General features: G+C 43.0%; 1 long non-coding RNA gene across 1 annotated transcript in view; it reads left to right on the top strand.

Annotated features, from left to right (window-relative positions):
- LOC139825552 (uncharacterized) overlaps nt 1-12404 on the top strand; it is a 36337-nt gene extending 23933 nt beyond the window's left edge. The window contains exons 4-6 of the long non-coding RNA XR_011735651.1: nt 10458-10575; nt 11730-11817; nt 12223-12404. This is a non-coding gene — a long non-coding RNA (uncharacterized lncRNA). The remainder of the gene's footprint in view (nt 1-10457; nt 10576-11729; nt 11818-12222) is intronic.
- The last annotated feature ends 5144 nt before the right edge of the window (nt 12405-17548 follow it).

Raw genomic sequence — 17548 nt, 5'->3', positions numbered from 1 at the left:
TTTGTCTATAGTAAATAGCCACAGAAGCAAGAACAACAGCTAATTGTCCTTCATCCTCAGATAATGCGACCCCCTCATAGGAGCGGTTTTTCTGGCAAGGTTTTACTGAGTTGTTATCCTTGGAGCAAGCTGTAGTAATAGAACATAGATGTATTTCTCTGAGGCCACTTGGCTTAGATACTGGGCTACTTTGGTTATTTCCTGTTGGATTAATAGTTCTGAGGGAGTGATGGGCAGTGAGGAAGGGAAGAGAAGATGCTTGGTTTGTTTTTTTTTTTCACTTAGATTGGACTCAGAATTCTGTGCTATGTAAAATAATGTGAAAAGCTCATGTAAATTATATACTCCCAGCTCTTCTAGACACTGTGCATAAATCTTGGTGCATGGTATGTGTGGTTTATTGCCTCCATGCAGGTGTTAATATGACTCCCCTAAATACTGCCATGTTCCAGTGTCTGAAACAGTACAAAGAACAAGAAATTTTCTGGAATGTGGTTGTACCACCTTGGAAAATTAGGCACTTGAGATGATAATATAGACTGTCATCACAAAATGCTTTGTTTTGTTTCCCTTTCAGCTTGATCATTTGGAATATATTGCTTGTTGTGAGATTATCTCTCTTTTTTTTCCTGTAGCTGCCTCTACCCCAGTGGTTGGAGAAAACCTGACAACTCACAAATATGCGTCTGCACAGAGGAAGTATTTGGAGATAAAAAACAGGACTGAGTTTCCTTTGCTGATGCACTATCCATAAAATAATGGACTGAGGAAATGCTACTGAAGCAGAATGCTTAGCTCAGGCCTTTAGTACTAAAGGAATCAATTACTGTAATGTTTTGTTCTTGGAATTGCTCAGTAATTTGCTAATGCTGCTCCAAATGCAACAGTGTATCTGAGAGCAACAAGGAAATACGATGGCATTCTGCTTCCTTTAGTCTCTCTTCACTGGTTACCAGTTCATTTGCAGTTGATTTTGACAGTTCTTTTAATTTAAATTTTACTCCTGGTGCTTGTATTCTCATTTATCAGTTTTTATATTATTGTTGTACAAACCCATACATTCATCACCAAATGGCTTTGCTGTTCTGTTGTAGCAGTGGTGAGAAGCAAGAGCCTCCTTCAGGACAGGTGCTTTGCTGCCATTTCCTTTGACTTCTGTGAGCTGTCTGGAGACTCTGGAGTCATTCAGACTTGCTCAAACTACCCATTGAGAGCAAGGATTTATTCTGTGTTTTATGTGTGACCTTGGAGATGAGAGACAAGCTGAAGCTCGATAGGAGGGGCATGTAGTTTTAAGGATATTTTCATTCTTTGTCCCTCAGCGTCCTGGGCTTTGGCCTTGGTGTGAGTGCAGTAAGTGAAACTGTGCAGGTGTCCAAGTGCTAGCAGTGTACCCCTGTGCAGAGTTACCTGCTGGGATCTTCCCTGCACTGCACCTTTCATACAGAGGGAGTACAAAAATACATCAATAGCTTTACTGTTCCCCTAAAGAAATGCAATGGTTAGGTTTCCTGAGGTTTCACTGCTACATGATTTTATGTGTTTTATTCTACTATGGGTAGCTTGTTCTCTATTAGCTAGAATGCAGAGCACTTTCCAAAAGTAGCAAAGAGACTTTTTAAATTCTCTTTGGACCCCTAGCTGCTGTTCTTTTCCCAACCACTGTGTTCTTTTGAGTAATTGTCCTTGTTACCTTAAAAAAAGATGGCTTTCCATACCTGCTGTGATGTTCAGAAAATATAGCATCTTTCTTCTGAACTTGTGTTGCTCCTGTTGTGGTGGGAGTTCAGACTATAATTTTCCTGTTCTAATGTATTTGATACTGAAAGGGCTTCTGGGCTGGTGGTGCATATCTTGGTGTTCAAAAGTAGAGACTGAAGAACAAAATAACCCCCTGCTTTGAAAATAATTCTCTGGTACTTACTGTTGAATCCAATTTATTTCCTCAGTGTTTTTTCCTTGTGAACATCTCATGGAGCCAGCTCTCAAACCTATGTTTTCCTGCATCTGCCTCAATGCGGAACTTTCTGAGCCATCAATTATGCTGCAGTTTCATTTCATGAAGGGTCTCAGTTCTTGACCGTGCAATGATTGCAATGTAAAAAGGGAGTTAGAATATGAAAACAGGCAATTGAAAACATGAATCACCATGGCAGCCTAGCCATCCAGAATTAAGGCTTTGGTGCAAACTGGAGAAAAAGAAACACTTGACATTTCTTTAAGCATTGGTCCTCTTAACATATCTACTTAAGATTTTCTGGGAATCTATGGCATAGCTAATACAGCTTCTGAGAAAATAACAAGTACTTGTGAAGTACCTGCCAAAATCAGGTTATTTTTCTGCTTATCTTATACTACCTTGACTCTTTTGGCATCTTTTCCCTCAAATAACAACTGCCTGACAACTTTTCCAAGTTAGTGCCTTTAAAGGAAGGTAGTGATTTTGTATCTGTACAATTTTATACTTCCCTCTGAACTTTGAGTTTGGGGAGGGTGTCTGGACTCCGCAGTGAGCAGAGCAGGCATGTCAAACCATCCTGGGTGTCAGCAAGATCAGTCCCAGGCCTGCATTTCAGGTTTTACTTGCTTGATACCTGGGTGGGAACTCCTATGGAGTAGGCAGAGGAAAGAACCCATGAGCCTTATCTCTCAGCCAGCTGTTCGGCTGGCAAGCTGCAGATGTCCCCTAAGAGGGATGCTCTTGGAAGTTTCATATGCAAACAATAATTAAAGCAATAAATGTTCTGAATACAAATTCTGTTTAGAGCTGGTTTTGGAATTCTTTTTCTTCGTGCTGAAAGGGGGATGGGTAAAGGAGAACAATGAAAATAAAACCCCTACAAAAACCCCTTTGTTTTGACTGGAATTGACACTAGTTTTTCAAATGTAAACCAAATGGGTGAATACCTATTAAAAACAAGGATGTTTCAATTCTTTTTTCCCCTACTAGATGTGTTTTGTGCAGTGAAATTTCCCAGAGTGACTTTTTTCTTACTTGAAGCTCTGGTGAGAGAATCCAGCATATGATTGATATTATTCTTGGCAATTGGTGAGTCTCCCATGGCGAGCTGGGTGACCTGCAGCGAGTCCAGCTGAGTCAGACAACCTCCTGGGATCCTTGCTGATGGTTCAACTTAGCAAAAGGAGAACAAACTGACAGTGGCTGGATGGAGCAAGGATCATGGCCAAAACGGCCTCAGGAGGAAAGTGGTGACACAGGGATGGCAATGCTGTAATGGGAAGGGGCTAAATGAAGATAAATGAGTTCACAGAAGAAGAGAAATCGAGAGTGTGAGGGAAACTTAGGAATTTGAGTCAGACTATAATAGCAAGGCAACTAATCCAACTTGGGGGTTAAACGCTGTCACAACACTGAAAGGTACAAAAATAAACACAACTCCACTCTATTCAGAAAAACATATTTAGCTCACTTTAAGTGAGACAAATTATTCTGAAAAGGTCTGTTTGCTTTGTTTTGAGGAAGATGCAGCTCGAAAGGGAAAAATACAGATAAGAGAGAAGCAGATCCCTTGCATTTTAGAGTAAACATGGAATTATGAAGAATGAAATTAGAACCCCTTTGCAATAAAATATTTACTTTGTAAAAGATTCTCTCATAGTCAAGAGCTGACAAATCATTATTTCAAGTTCAGTGCCTCTCTGTCTCTTACTGCCTCAAAAATCCACAGGAACTGGTGACAGACACTGACAGGAGATGCTGAAGGGTTTGTTTGACACAGCTGTTGTAATGCTGCTCATAACAGGGAAGTTATGGTTTACTGTAGTCTTCTCAAACAGAGCACATTACCCAACAAGTGGGAAAGTTGCAGCAGAATTAATTGCTACCTGGGAAACAATTTCATGCTAGGCTAAGCAGTGATTAAAAAAAATTGCACGGTCTGGTTCACAACCCAATCCTTGGGTTTAGAAAGAAAAGGGGGAGGAAAAAAATACAGTTACCTCAAGGTGTGCCTACAAATCTGTTCTATAAATAAGACAGAGTTTGGGGAGGTGTGAACTTAGTGAAGATCTGTGGGACAGTTGGCTACTGATAATAAATTCAAGTACTTAGCTTCCTGCAGTAGTTTCCTACTATATTAGTGCCTTGCAGATAAGGATGTAACACAAGGTCCAAATGCGTACACAGGTATTTAAAACAAGTGAACTTATCTACTTGTTCTCTGAAAGGCCGTATGGAGTGTTTTAGCCTGTGAATTAATGTTCCTTTATAATATGTGCTCTGGCATTTAAAGGAGCACACAGAGGAAAGACCTTTTAAAATGCAGCATTTCTGTGGATTAAATGGTCGCTGATCGTGTCCACTTTGGGGCTATATTGTTGCTTGCTGAATGGAAGTGGCTTTTTTAAAGGGCTTAATAGGGTAATATGTGCTTGATTCTGTGTCATGCGTTGAATCAGGTAGTGTGGTGGAACAGCAGAGAGGAGTGATGATTTTCAGCAATGTTTTGTTAGCATTGAGCAGGAGGAGGTCCTGAAGCTGCGGAGTTGTGAGACTCGGGTGAGTTCAGTTCCTGCTGTGCTGTGTGCTCTTTGTCATCTTGGGCAAGGCACTAAAAGGCGGATCTGTAGAAGCTGCTAGTGTTGAATCCCACGGAGCTGCCACTTCTGGAGGGTAACTGGTCATCTAATGGAGAGGAAGCTGCTTGACTCCAGGTGGCTTTGGCCTGCAATTGAAAGCAAATCTCTTAAATTTTTTAGTGAAAACCTTGTCAAATTGCAGTAGTATGCTGTAAATGTCTGAAGGGCTGGGTGTGTACCTTGGCTAGCACAGTAGCACCCCAGAAGTTATTCCTTTGTTTACATCAATTGTCTCAGCATCCCAGATGTAAAATACACTTGCTGCCCTGACTCACAAGGACTTTGGTACCTACTGCAGGATGAGGTGTGATTGTATTAAGAATATAGGCAAAACAAAAATGGGAGGGGGCCACTTTGAAGTAAAACGGCAAGTTTATACAAATTAGCAGCTAGTGCTGCGGTTCGGTTTGTAGTAGCAGTATTTTTTCAATAAAATGTGTTGATAGGGTCTCAAAAATGATCTGGTGCTGTTAGGAGCCTTTGAAGTTACCCTTTCTGGACTGCGTTGCCACTTCATGCATGCACAGAAGTGGAATTTTTGAGTTATCTGGATTCCTGGTTTTTGTTCTTGTGTGGTTTGCATGTGCTATTAAATCAAAGCTACATTTTCCTTGTTTACAGGCCTTCAGGTTATCCCATTATGAACCCTCTTGTACTCATGGGTGGAGCAAAGTGAGGGAGAAACACCATCCCCAGCTGGCATGCACAGCTGACAGTGTTTCTGTTTCATCTCCACTTATCTCTTGGATGCTCACATTATGTGACTGCAGTTGCTCTATATTTTGTTCTCCTGTACCAGATTTCTAGTACTATTGTGTAAAAAAGGGAAGTATACATAATACCTACATGGTATTTCCAGATGTACTTCAGGTGCAACACGCTATAACCAGGCTCCACTATTACGGAAGAATCTCTGAGGTAAAATTCCTTCCCAATAACTGAACTATTCTTTCACCAATGCCTAGAAGCTCATGTATTTCCAGGTATCTGATGTATGTGGATGCTACACGTCTATATTTGTAACACCCTAGCTATTATATTACCTAATTTGTTTTACCCATTGTACCCTATCCATGGATTGAATCTACATGTGGAGTGCGTTATTCACATCTCACCTCTCATGGAACTAAAATGAAAAGTGTTTGGGTCTAATTTTGTTCATTCTCCTGGATGGAACTTAGTCCGAAAAACTTATCGAAGGATGGTTCGCTTCCTCTTCTGCTACAGTTTTCCATATCACTCTCCACAGAGTTTTCTGAGCTACTCTTTTTTAAAAACAAAAACCAAGCCAAAATGATTTCTGTATTTCATGCTGCAGTTCTGCAACAGGTTTTGAGGGATTTTTGTCATAGGATTAGGAGTTGTTGTGTTATTCAAAATGAGTGAGCGTTCACTGGTAAGGACTACAGGTGGTGTGGGTTGTCCTTTGTTTTATCACCAGCATCAATAAATGAAGATCCATTGTTGCACTATGAACACAAACTGAGAAGGTTCTCCAAGGACAAACACATAAGCACCACTTGAATAGCATCAAGTGTTCTGTTATTGCAATTTGATACCAGCAGAGATGGAATTAATCCCTGTGCCTGGAATTCACACCTCATACTTGTGCCCTTTTCTGATCATAACCTGTCCCAGCTGCTGATGTGATGGTCAACACTGTTCATTTTGCTTTGCTTCCTGTGATCACGTGTCAACTGCTGCACACCACTGTCCATTTGTCAGAACTATGTGTGTGGGCAAGGAATTTCTGGTTACTGTTCTTGACTTAGACTGGAGACAGCAAAGGATTTGGACTTTTGAAGTTTGTTTGGGGACAAGCCCAACAACTACCCTTGACCACACAGTCTGAGCAAAGTAATTTATGCACTTCATAGTGAAGCTGTAGCCCACCCTCTATATTATTCTGTACACTCAAAAAATGCTTCTCTTGGTTTCTTTGGCCAACCCTCTGCACATTGTCCTGCAACTTGCAGCATTAGCTTGGTTTGTTAGCCAAGCACTGGTCCCATTTCTTTGGGTTCATTTTCTGAGGAGTCAGCTTTGATTTGCTGAGTTTACAATCCAATCTTTCTGCCGAAGCAAGAGCCGGTAGTACAAAGTCAACACATGAGATTGCGTTTTTGTCTATTTATTTACTTCTCAGTGATGCACAAAACCCATTTGTTAAGCCACCTCCCCCTATGCCTTCCAGTGGTGCAAACTTCAGAAGGCAGCGTTAGCTGCTGGGTGTGATTTCCCATGCCATTTCTGACAATGGAGTTCTGTGTGATGTTAATCAGTCTCAGGAGCTGGGAGGTACCAACAGTCATCATTGCTGCTGGGCACAGCTGCGAGGGAAGGGTGGTGGGCAACACGGATCCAAAGGCACTTACCCTTTCCTGTCCCCTTCTCACTAAGGAAAATACAAAGAAATTAGAGGTTTTCAGCAGTGTCTCACCAGAGTATAATTTTCAGTAATTACAGTATAATTATGTAATCACTTTAACAAATGCTGCCTCAATCCTCTCAGGGTGCGGCTCTCAAAGAACACACCAACAGAAATATATCCTGTGATGAAGCGGGCTTTATGAAATTTTGAAAGTGTTGTCCACCTTGTGACGATATCCCACGAGAGCCCTGGGCTGTGTTTCCTAAGTGTGTATTTACCAGAAAAACTCACAAGCTGTAGGAGTGTACACTGAGCCAAGGGTCAGTCCGTTCCTGCCCATTGATTTGGCTCATCTCGTAATATAAGCATTTTCAGTTAACCCTTGTCAAAGGGGCAAAATGCTCTGACATGGCATGTGGCAGTTAGCAAAGTACTTCAAGCTTGATTTGGGGTGTGACAGGAGACTCAGGGTATAGGTATAGAGCAGACCGAGCACACCGTACCCCTTTAAGAAAAATTAACGACTATGTTTTTACTGACGTTTTTCACTTAACTATGACCACCTGTGCTTGAGGCAGCTTTTCCAAGACAAGCCTTTTTGGATGGGTGCCTTTGTCTGTCTTTGCTGCCTCTGACACTCCACATGCGTACTTGAGGTGTGAGGTTTTGTTGAAACAGCGGCTTTTTGTTGTTGCTTGTTAGTCCCACCAGTCTCTTTCAAACTTGAGTTTAATGCAAGTGGGTTTGATACAGGGTGTATGCAGCGTTTCGTGAAGAAACCCGGGGCTGTTTTGCTGTTGATTTCTCTGGACCGAAGCATCCCCCCTTGTTTTCTACCCCCTCGCCTGTCCTTGCAGCTCTGCCCTCCCCTGATCCATTGACAATCTGTGCTGTGCCTCCTGGAGATGTCTGGGAAAGCTGTACTGCAGCTTCGTTTCAGTTTGTCTGAAGATCTTTCTGTTTTTCTCTGTCATACCATTTAATTTTCCTCTTTGTAGTTTTTTGCCTTTATAAATTCAGCATTTAACGTTGTAATGGAAACTGATTTCAGGGGGACTGCGGCTTTCTGCAGGGTTTGAGGTGGTTCCCGTCCCTTCTGGTGCATTCACAAGAGGGCAGTCTTCCTGTGCTAAGGTCGGTGGTGCTGCTGCCCACACACCTGGGGGTCTATTACTGCTGGCAATGAGCTGAGCAGAACTGGGTTTTAGTGTTCAAATAAAGAAAAATGGTGCTTTCCTGTTTTGTGAGGGACTACTCATGTTACAAGGCTGACTGCTTTCTTTAGGACTGGCCAAACAATTCAAGAAAAACAGGAGCTTTTTCAAATACGTTCAGGTCTGCTGGAGCAACAGTCAGATCGGTGGTGGAAAGAAGATGAGTGTGTCAGTTCTGGAAGCTGAGCTATTTTGTATCCCAAAGGAATGAATATGCTGATACTTAGTAGGCCTCCAATGCTTGAAATCGAGAAAAGGACGAGGATTTATTTTCCTTGCTGGAGTTGTCTTTGCATTTCTGTGTGTTGCACCCAACAGCTTAGATTTATAATTCAATCTGTGTCTATTTGTTTCTTGACAGAAGAGAAAGAAATAATAGCAAGGTTCTGTTTTCTTTATAGCTGGGAACAGATACTTATGGCTTAGCATCAGCGTAAACTGTACAGGGCTTTGTGAAGTTTCAGATGAATGGTGCTGCTGCTGCCTGAAAGTAAATCGCAGTGTCCTGGAGCGAGTCCCAGGTTATTCTGCTGCCCTCGCAGCACTTCGTTTCTGTAGCAGCGCACTTGAGGAGAAAAACACCAGGCCAGATTGTTCTTTTTGCTGACACCAGGAGCCAGTGTGGCTGGGGCAGTGGGCTGGTTCAAAATTGGTCCAGACCCAGTGGATGTCAGAACCTGTTTTGAGAGGTTTCGAGTTCAGCACTGGGAAGTCTCGATGGCTTTGTGCTGTAGTGGTGGGGTGTGTGACACACTGCAAGTCACCGACCCCTTCAGAGCCCCAGTTGGGCTGTAGATAAATAGCGGATCCTCCTTTGCCTTGCTCTAGCACGTGCCGCAGGGCTGAATTTGACCTGTGGGTTATCTCTGCATAAATCTGAGATTCTATAGTCAATTAGGGAACTGGAAATGAGACAAAGCGAATCTAACCCCTTGTCGTATCGTTTCTGCCTTGCGTTGTGTTTTCCATCTCTTCTGAACTTTCTGAAGTACCAGGGACAAGCAGGTCAAAGATAGGAAAAAATCAGCAGCAGTTGGCGTGGTGCCTGCCTTTACACTGCTTTGATTAGGTTTTAATTGGTAATTCTTGCTTGTAATATAAGATAATTGCAGAGATTTCCAGGAATTGTTTGTAGAATACGAAGAAGCAGACACATCTGAGTCCTACCGAAGGAGTTTAATTAAAGACTTTATAAAGTGCAACAGATGGTGCTTTGCTAGTTAGGAAGACAGGCGTGAGGCCTCTTTGTAGACGTTGAGCCGTGACGGTTAGAGCTTCTGCTCCCTGCTGGTTAGAGATGCTCTGACATCATTGGAATTTACAGAAAAAAACATCTATATTTTCTTTGCAGTCTTCATTGGAGCAGGTACTGAACCTTGTGGTTTTCGTGTTATTTCTAAAAGTACATTGAAAAAGAAAAAGGTCTGTTCTGACGCTGCATGTTCATGGAATGGCTTTAGGATACGATCTGCTTGTTTACTTTTGCAGTAGAATTGTGATTTGGTTTGCTCCCCAGCACTGCCGTAGCTTTGATGAAATTTAACCGTGTGCATCATCAAAGAGTTACCTTGGGAAGGGAAAAATTAGCTGGTGGGTAGTGGACGTTACAAGGGAGAATCCGGTTGTAGGAAGAGTTCCTCTGGGTTTTTAAATCCCACGAAGAACCTCGAACTGCGGAACAAGTAGCTGGCAAAGAGGGACTATTTCACCAAGATGCTGAGGTAAAACAACAAATTAATGATTCTGTGGTGTCCTTTTCATGGGATCATCTTGTTGGACAGTCGGATATGCAAAGTGTTGACAAACATCCTTTTAAGCTCCCTGCATAGTGGGTGCTTGAAAGGTATGCATTTATTTCATGTTTAAATGAGTTTTCTCACTTTTTAGTGTCGGTAGTGCTGCAAGGGAGCTCCATGGGATTAATGCTTTGGCCGTATTTTCTCTCTGCAGCTCGGTGTTCATTTCACTTCAGGCTGTATTGAAAAGTGATTACTTGGGAGGGATTTGGTTACGCTGGGCTTCAACAAAGGCAACACCAGGTGCTCAAGAAACATTGTAAACATAAGCTTTGAGCTTTTTTGTTGCTGTTTTCCTAGAACTGTTTACTAACTCCTATGGCAAATGCTTTGAGTTGGCTGATTTTGTTCTGTAGCCTTAGGATCCCCCTGAGAGGTGAGTGGGTAACTTTCTTACACAGACCATAGGTCATTTAGCTTAGAATCTTGAATGTTTGTTCATTGTACCTTAAATGTATGTCTTTTGCTTTCTTTTAGGGACCTCTTCACTCTCTCCAGATTGCAGCGTGGACTGCCAGACCCACTGTCTCATAGACTGCACACAGGGACATTACTACACAGCTGGCAACTGCTTGGAATGTCCTACAGGTTTCTAGTAAGTCTGTTCCTTCCTTCCCACTCAGTGCTTAAACTTGCGTAATAAGAAAGTTACACATTTGGAACATCATTTGTACGTTGAGAATATTCCGAGAGCTGACTTGTCATGCAGACAAGCAGGTGGGACACAAAGCCAAGTGACAGTCCCTTATTTATAGATGGATAATCAGCTGACCAGGAAAACCACTGTCTTTGACTTAAAATGCACTCTGGGGCTTTCTGCAGCAAATGGCACTCACAGCTCCCCTTCGGTACAATAGTCTCAGTAAAATGTGTGGCAGTCTCTGCGTTTGCGGGGAATGTACAAAACCAGATTCCCTTTGAGATTGCTTGGGAGAGGTTTTGTGCGTCGTACATTTTGTGTACTGTGTATTTAAGAGAGGCAGGAATGTTATTTGTGTTTGTAGCAGCAGCAAAGTCTAGGCTGATTTTCAACTTAAAAGAATAATATAGGGTATCTTTGGCCCCCAGTGCAGGGAGTTCTCCCTGGAAAATTAATTCTGTGTCCTTGCTACTTACTTACCGACGTGCCATTCAGATAACGGGATGTAAACTGGGTACAGAGCAATAATCTGAGGATGGAGAAGTCTGGGCACAAAGAACAGTGAGTTGCAGGGGGTTGGTGGTTACTACGCAGAGGTGCTGAACCCAACACACAGACTATCAGACAACCTGGGGCTATTTTGCAAGCAAGCCCTCAGTTGGAAAGCTGTCTTAAACTCTGGTGTATCGTCACCAGCACGCTCTCTCTTCCTCAGAAGAAGATAATTGAGACCGCCTTCTCTCCCACACGTGGCCCACTTTAAATGAAAGTAGAAATGGTCGTTGCAGAGTTTTCAGACAAGATCTCAAAATGGATTACAAAAAACAGGTATTGTTCAAACTGTATTGAACTTTAAGGTCAGTGTCCTACTGCAAATTCGGTCCTTGTGTGTGCAATCCAAGTGATGCACCTCAAACTCCTATATATGTGTTAGAATCTTATGAGGTTCTAGAGGAATCTGATCTTCTGTGGCTAAAAGCACATTTGTGAGAGCAGTTAGAGTGAGGATGATTTTCCCGTGTCTGTACAACACCCATACTGCTGATAGGGGATAGAATTCCAAAGAAGTGGAAGAACTTAATTTTATAACTTCATTATTTTTGATCCAGTTGCCCTGGGGGTCAAGCAGCTCCAAGGAAATGTCCGCTGGGAACAGCCAATGGACTGACCGCTCAAGCAGACGTCACAGCCTGCCAGGTGAGCTGAAGGACAGGGGAAGAGAGCAAGCAGGTCAAGTGGGACTTTTTGCTTCTACTTCCATGTATTTTGAATCATCCAGTTTCAGGTTTATTCCCAGATTTTGTAATCTGCTTTGAAATTTTTCATGAAATTCCTGCACTGTACTGGGCTCTGATTTGGCTCAGAGAAAGCAGGTTGCCCTCCAGGTAGGCAGCAGGCAGCACTCCCTCCATTCATTGTTTACACCACTGACAGCAAAAAGCACATGTTTGAAGCTCTCAAGAGGATGTAGGCCAGATTTTGAAGATTATCCAAGATCCTTTCTTTCTGGCACTTGAGCTGAGAATGTCTGAAACTGCTGTTTTACATTATTCATGTAAAGAATATGTTTCTGTGGATCTGATGCCCTTTGTGTCACTGCAGGTTTGTCCTCGTGGCTATCTCAGCCTAGAGAGCGGAGCTGGGTGCCGTGCATGTCCGGATGGCTATTCCTGCGATCCACGTAGTGGTGTGCAGAGGAGCTGCAGTCCTGGTCGGTATTCGCCAGAGGGAGAGTTGGAGTGTCAGGAGTGTCCAGAGGGATACATCTGCCCGGATGGACAGAGCAGACAGGTACGGAATGAGCATGTTATTCTCCCAAGGCAAATTTTCATCTTTCTGGATGGGCAGGGCCTGAACATGAATATATCGTCAAGAGAAGACAGGCTTCCCTGGTTTAATAGTAGAGTGTGGACCTTTCCGCATCAAACAAAAGCATTCAAAACACTTCCGTGGTATAGTAGATCCAAGGTCTTCCACAAGTAGCCTATATTAAGAGAAATAAATATTTCTCATCTAAATTCTGAGCATGTTACTGCTTCATCCGCTACCACTAAAACCTCAGCTGAGGACCCAAAGAAGCTTAGAGTTTGAAGTGCCGGTTTTGCTTCTAGAAATCGTCCCTAGAGAACAGAGCTGAAGCAGTGCTGGGAAGGGAGGAGAGGGCGAAGAAGGAGGAAGCACAGGACAGAATGGAGTACTGGGCTTTGTCCTGACTCAGGCCTCCCTGGGACACAGGTTTGTGCAGCAAAACCTTTCAGCGGTATGAATTTGTATTTCTTCCCCCTAGCACTGTTTGGCCGGTCAGCAGCCAAACCCAAGCCGCACTCATTGTGTAACCTGCACTCCTGGTTCCTTCTCAACTGAGGACACTCTGCTGTGCCAGCCCTGCCCGGCAGGTAAGTACATCTCACGAGCATCTTCTGTACAGTAAAATATAGAACTTCAGGAGACTGAAATGACATTTTGCTCTGGCTGTATTAGAACAGAGATAGGCTCCTTGTGTCACTGTAAAACTGGAGCCTTAAATACGATTCCTGAGATGAAGCAGCTGTGGTTCAGAAGAGTTCATGAAAAGCAGAATATGAAAATGAGAGAACACCAAGAATCACATCAGTTTTTATAGTCATCATGCTTGCTGGGTTTATTGGGGAGGTCTAGCTGATGTTGCCTTGGAACATCAACTGATATGTCTGAATGTGCAAGTGTTGCTGAGCAACAAGGGATGCTTTTGTTTTCTCTTTCCACACAGAAAACAGCTCTCTCACTCTGAATTTAACTGATCATCTGTAAAATTGATGCACACACAGTTACAGGTTCCTCTACTTCAGGACCTTGACTCACTGCCCATCACAAATACCCATTCATAGTGGGTGCTGTATTCCCAGGTGACAAGCGTAGGCATTAGGAATCAGGGACCTGTTGTAGTTTTCTTACCTAATTTCTCTTTCTGCTTGATGCTCTGAAAGAAATCCAAATAAGCTCATGTTTAGGAAACTGCAGTGTGTCGTCGTTGGGTGTCACAAATTCCTCGTTGAGATGCTGATGCAGAGTTAGGCACCAGGGGAACAGACGAGGAGAGACTATGTTTTTGCTGCAAAATGGTTATCTTTTGAAATTGTGATAGGTATAGAATGTCATTTCACGTGATGAATTAGCTGAAACCATCCATCAAAGGAAATGATGGTGTAACTTGGGAAACCACCTTAAGATACATTCTGGGAGCGTTTGCTATTTGGAAATAATCCCGATACAAAAAGCCAAAGCTTTGTTTTGCCCAGACTGGTAGCCTGCCTCTCTTCAGTGAGGGTACAGGTTATTCCCTCCACATACCCTCAGACTTTAATTCGTATTTCCTAGCCCACCTGTACCCTAGATCGCAAAAAGGCGTTACAGGGAGATCATGGTGTAGCTGTGGATTTGCAAAAGAACGCATAAGTCATTACAGGGATGCAGTCTGTGGTCTGCAGTCCTACCAAGCTTTTCTCTCTCCTAGAAGCCCTGTACTGCATGTAAAAATGAAGTATTTAATGAAGAGCTCCAGGTGCCTTCTGCAGAGTCACTAAACCCAGTAACTTGATTCTTAGGTCTGTAATTAGAATCCCTCTTACTAAATAATGAAGAGCTCCTGTACTCTGGGTATCTTACACATTGTCCAGTAGAAGGAGAAATGGAGTAGCTAAAGAGATCCTGCTAGACCAAGATCTCAGTAGTTATATATAATGCATAGGTGAGAGACTAGAACAGAAGATTTCTTATTTCCAGTGCCTGGGGTTAGGTATGAGTAGCAAATAATTCATCTATCACAAGCTCAGTCATACATGGAAAGTGATGGTGGTTTTGTGGATGTCTATCATATTATACTTTACTGTGCTCTATAGAGGGCACCATAAAAAAAATCAGGAAACATTGGCTTCTTTGGACTTAAGGTAGTATTTATAAGTTTCACTCTCCAAACGTTTGAACAAGTGAACAGACACGGGCATGTTAGAGCACAGATTTTAGAGTGACAGGTTTGCTACTATATTGTGATTATTTATAGTGCAAGGTCAGCCAGAGGCTGCAGTCAGGTTTCTCTTCCTGGTTATCAACCACAGAACCTAGAGAGAGCGGGGGAAGATCTCTGAGTAGATGATCAACAGGTTAAGTATATGCAGAAGATCTCATGCTGAAATTCATTGCTTTCAGTGTTAATGCTAGTCCCTCTTGTGTTCTTAAATCTGCATAAGTCATCCAGCCCAGTTGCAAAGCCCGTTGACAGTAAGAAATTTGAATACCGTCACAACCAGGAGAGGCCTGAGGATTCCCGGCGTTCTTTTTCACGGTTTGACTGACTTTAATTATATATAATCTGTGCACTTAGTAGTATTGCGTGTGTGTGAATGAAGTGTCATTGCTGTGCTGATATATAGCAATATATTTCAGCATAGCAGTGGTACTTTGATGCCACAGTTAAATCCTTTTTTTCTTCTTTTTAGCCAGCAAATATTTGTGCTTTCCCATTTGTCCCCCCGCAATGTGCACTCTCTGCTCTGAGTCTGAATTGTCCAGAATGTCATTTCTGAACCACATGTCATGTTCTTCTTCTCTATAGGTCACTTCTGTTCCGATGGCCTTGCGGTCCCTCCATGCCCAGCAGGGAGTTTCAAGCCCAAAGAGACACTTCGCACACCCAGCAGCAGCTCCTCGTGTTTGCCAGGTCTGTGCCATAGCAGATCTTCATTTTAGACAGTGGGTGCAACAATTCTCACTGTAAATCATGCTGTTAAGTACATTCTTATGAAGGGTCTGGCAGTTAGAGTACTTACTTACTAGCCTCTGGCTCAGGCAGTACTAGAGCTGGATGAAAGGAACATCCATGGAATCTCCTTAGAGTCACCGGATTTGTGGCGGTATCTCCTTCAAATCAAACCATACATTTTTCTATTTGATAACTTCTTTTGTAGTGGATGACTGAGCTGCTAAAGCATCTTGACTGCTGAATGATTTTTTCTCACCATCGAAGTCCAGGAAACTGCTGCTTTCTGCCCACTTCTGAAATTAAAACCAGAAGTGCATTTACACGGTGCAGCAAGGAACAAACCTTACATCTCATCAAGACAGCAAAATTCAAGGGACAAGGGCCAGTACCACCTGAAAAAACACTGCAGAAGCTGCAAAGTAAATTAGAGTTTAAAAACTCTTTCGGTTTAATAATGTGAGCTGTTATGCTATGCCTGTACTACTTCATGTAATGATGTTGTCAAATCTCCTAAGGAACACTTGGCAAAGGCAGGACAACGCCTGCTGCAAGATAGGCAGGGGACACATGAGTAAACTGTGACAAGCCCTAGAATATTTCAGGTACCCTACCATAAGGTAAATGATGACTGGTGTGGTAGTAGGCTGCATCCACCATTTGCACCACACTGTGTTGTGCGACATACTTCAGGCAAGAAATGGAAATTTTCTGTCCCTATAGCCAAGTGGCCTGGACTCCGGTTACAAAACGGCAGTACCCTGATTTGCTGGGGGTGCTAATCTATGTCATGAAGCTTTTGTCGGCTTAAGGCGTTTTTTAAGAGCTCCATGAGGTCGCAGCAGGTATCCATGTGCTTGTACTGAGTATATCTCCAGACTGTGAAGCTTGCTCATCTGTCTCTGTATTCAGAATGCAAACACAGAAGCAGCTCAGCTTTTGTCGAAAGCCCAGGCTCTCTTACAACTGAGGACTAAGCATCATGGTTATTAAACATACCTGCAGCAGAGAGTGTGTTTTAAGGCTTATGGTTTTGTTTATTTTTTAATGTATCCCATTTCTTGTATTATCGACTCAGAACACAGCCCAGATGGTTTTATCGCTTCCATCAGCCACTCAACCCACTCAGCTGCAGTAACATTCAGCTAATCCAATACCACCACCTTCTGGCTTTGCAGTAACTTTATTGTTGGTATGAATGAACCTCCCCTATACTTTCTTGCTGTAGGTGAAAGCAAAGGAATCATATTTTCTAGAACCTTCTGTTTTGTCAGCAGTTCATGCTCCCTTTGGGATCTTAAATGTGTTCTCTCTCTTTAGGAATTGGATTGTGTCTGAAGTGCCCAGCTGGGTATTTCTGTCCTGCTGGAGCAAGTTTTCCAGTCCCATGCCAACCAGGTACATTCAATCCTCTGCAAGGACAGGACGAAGCCTCTGACTGCAGAGCCTGCCCGGCGGGGAGAGCTTGTACTCAGGCTGGCTTAGCCCAGCCTGACGCGGAGTGCTTACCGGGGTAAGCCGTGGTTGTTTGCTGTGCTTCTTTTTGTCTGTGCCTGTATTTCACCTGCATTGGTTTTGCTTTGTGCATAGTGAGAGGTAGGTGACATCCATTGCTATGTCAAGATTTTATTACAGTTTCTGGTAAACCAATGTGATGTAGACTGTTCTGGTGGAAGGTCCTTCTGCCTGCTATTGCCACGGAAAAGATGGTAAAAATAGACAAGAATGAAGCCAGGCCACACTTCCCATGGTGATGAACAATGCGACCTGGCTGAATAACCCACTTTTCTTTTGGTGAAAAATGTGTGACAGCACCAGTCTCTTCACAGTGCCTCATTTTAATGATTTTTGCATTATTGGTTGTCACATTGCTGTCAGCCACAGTATCAAGTGCTTCACCTTCTTCCCAGCACTCATCTTAGTATTTTGGTAGGGCACAAGGTTTGTTTCTGTCTTGCATTGAAGCATCTGACCTGCTAGCCTGCTCTGTTTTGTTAGGTACGTGTGCCCAGCGGGGTCATCCAGCTCTCATTCTCCCAGCAACGCCTGTCCTCCAGGAACAGTTGGCAATGACTTCAACCTCTTTGATAAGTCCCAGTGTGAAACATGTCCTGCTGGATTTGTCTGTATGAGAGGTATGTGGCTTTTTGACAAAGTGAACTGAGTATTTTGGTAGCCAGTATCACGGAGCTC

This window comes from Patagioenas fasciata, chromosome 24 (assembly GCF_037038585.1).
Source record: "Patagioenas fasciata isolate bPatFas1 chromosome 24, bPatFas1.hap1, whole genome shotgun sequence".
In the NCBI taxonomy this organism is placed as follows: Eukaryota; Metazoa; Chordata; class Aves; order Columbiformes; family Columbidae; genus Patagioenas; species Patagioenas fasciata.
The sequence above is the reverse complement of the archived record's forward strand: the minus strand, read 5'-3'. Positions and strand labels throughout refer to the sequence as shown.